The following is a 2,500-nucleotide window of genomic DNA, read 5'->3' as shown; positions in this document are numbered from 1 at the left end:
CGGCTTTCATGGCAAGCATTTTGGATCAGAACAGAGCACGTCAAATGTGTTCTAGCCATTAGAGTGCTGTTGCTCATAAAACAATGGGTGGGAGGCCAGGGGGGCGATTCCATTACCAGAACTCTAGAACTCGGAACTCCCAGCTCGGAACATGAAGGGTAGTTCAGAGGTTAGAAGAATGTGACTGGAGACTTCAGCAGTGTTGACAGATGTGTCAAATCCCGCCCAAAAGGTGCTCAAAAACCGCCCGGAGCCGCTAAATTCCTCCCAATTTCAACAAATTGCTTTGACTTCTATGGGCATAAAACTGCAGAAAAAAACGCCAAATTTTCAATTCTTCCCGTTTTTACCCGCAGACATCTATCCCAAGCAGCGCAATTTTGCACGTAACCGCCCAATCTGGCAACGCTGGACTTCAGCGCCAAAGCCAACCTCTGCTGAACAGCTGTGGAACCTTAATCTTCTGTGTCCTAACAGCGATGAGAGTTGATGAGATTGAATTTGTGTGACAAAATCCGTTTGATTCGTCTATTTTCTTTGGGGCTGTCCCAAAAGAGCTTGACATAAGTCTGTGTGGCAAATCACAATGCTACGGGTCTTCTCTAAAAAGCTTTTGTTGTCAGTCAGTTCATATCTATTGCAGTTGTGTCGGGTTGAAATGGATATCAAATGCACACATCAAAAGGTGGGATTTGATGGATTTCAAGGCCTTTCATTTGGACAGAAAACGTAGTTGGAAAGTATACGGATGGGCAGCACAGCTGTAGAGCTGTACAGGGACTAGAGGTTCAGGGGGCGGGGGGCAAACGAGAGAAGAGGAGAGATAGGAAAAGAGGAAAGGAGAGGAGAGAATAAGAGAGGAGAAGGAGGAGGGAAGAGAGGAGAAAGGACAAGAGGATAGGAGTGAAAAGATGAGATAGGAAAATAGGAGAGGAGAGGAGAGGAGAGGAGAGGAGAGGAGAGGAGAGGAGAGGAGATGAGATGAGATGAGATGAGATGAGATGAGATGAGATGAGATGAGATGAGATGAGATGAGATGAGATGAGATGAGATGAGATGAGATGAGAGGAGAGGAGAGGAGAGGAGAGGAGAGGAGAGGAGAGGAGATGAGATGAGATGAGATGAGATGAGATGAGAGGAGAGGAGAGGAGAGGAGAGGAGAGGAAAGGAGAGGAGAGGAGAGGAGATGAGATGAGATGAGATGAGATGAGAGGAGAGGAGAGGAGAGGAGAGGAGAGGAGAGGAGAGGAGAGGAGATGAAATAGGAAAAGAGGAGAGGAGAGGAGATAGAAGAAAAGAGGAGAGGAAAGGAGAGGAGAGGGTGTTGAGCCATCTCTGCATCTCTGCTCCCCTGGTAAGAGCTCTCACGGCTGGACACTTGGCTGTAATGGAGCCTGGACGCCGTCTCAAGGGTGAGTACCTGGACTATGATGGAGTGGATGAGGACAGATAAACTCCAGAGATAATCTCTCTCTCTCTCTCTCTCTCTCTCTCTCTCTCTCTCTCTCTCTCTCTCTCTCTCTCTCTCTCTCTCTCTCTCTCTCTCTATCTCCCTCTATAAAGCAGAATTTAACTCTATCACGTAGGCCTTTGCGTATCCTATCCCTTTCTCTCTCTCTCATTCTCTCTGTCCCTCTCTCTTTTTTAGCTACCCCAGCTGATACTATTATTCTTCTTTCTTGCAATCTCATTGTTTCTCTCTTTTTCTCTTATCCTCTGCCCCTTTCTCCTCCCCCCCCCCCCCCCAAACACACACACACACACCACTCACTCCACCACACACACACACACACACACACACAGACACACAGACGCACAGACACACACACACACACAAACACACACACACACACACCTCCTGTTCCTCTCTGCTAGTCTGTGTTGCATCTGTCATCTTTCTTGGCGCTGCACATGGCTGGACTTTACTGGGGGGATAACAACACACACACACACACAACACACACACACACACACACACACACACACACACACACACACACACACACACACACACACACACACACACAAAACACACACACACACACACACACACACACACACACACACACACACACACACACACACACACACACACACACACACACACACACACTGGGGGGATAACAGCAGTGGAAGACCATAAAGCCCAGCTATCAGATTGCTCAGAGAAGTGGAATGGGATGGGAATTGTGCAACTGAGAATACACGTGTGTTTGTGTGCCTTTGAGTGTGTGTGTGTGTGTGTGTGTGTGTGTGGGTGGTTGGTGTGTTGGAGGAAGCAGGATGGTTTCTGCATTAGGTCCATGGTGCAGTAACAAGCTGGCTGCTGTCCATCTGCCTTTGTGTGCGACTTGTTTGGGATGCGAGAAGTGTATGTATTCTTTTCAGATTTCAGCTTTTGCATTTGTTTGTACGTGTGCGTACAGTATGTGAATGTGTGTGTGTGTGCATGCGCATATCGTATGTGTGTGCGTTTGGGGGTGTTCGCGTCCACGCATGT

At 48.0% G+C, this 2,500-nt stretch overlaps 1 protein-coding gene across 1 annotated transcript in view; it reads right to left on the bottom strand.

The window, feature by feature from the left end:
* Positions 1–2,500, bottom strand: part of LOC134460383 (von Willebrand factor D and EGF domain-containing protein-like) — a 163,169-nt gene that overhangs the window by 35,864 nt on the left and 124,805 nt on the right. The gene's annotated exons all lie outside the window — the stretch shown is intronic.

Source organism: Engraulis encrasicolus, chromosome 12 (assembly GCF_034702125.1).
Source record: "Engraulis encrasicolus isolate BLACKSEA-1 chromosome 12, IST_EnEncr_1.0, whole genome shotgun sequence".
NCBI classification, from domain to species: Eukaryota; Metazoa; Chordata; class Actinopteri; order Clupeiformes; family Engraulidae; genus Engraulis; species Engraulis encrasicolus.
The sequence above is the reverse complement of the archived record's forward strand: the minus strand, read 5'-3'. Positions and strand labels throughout refer to the sequence as shown.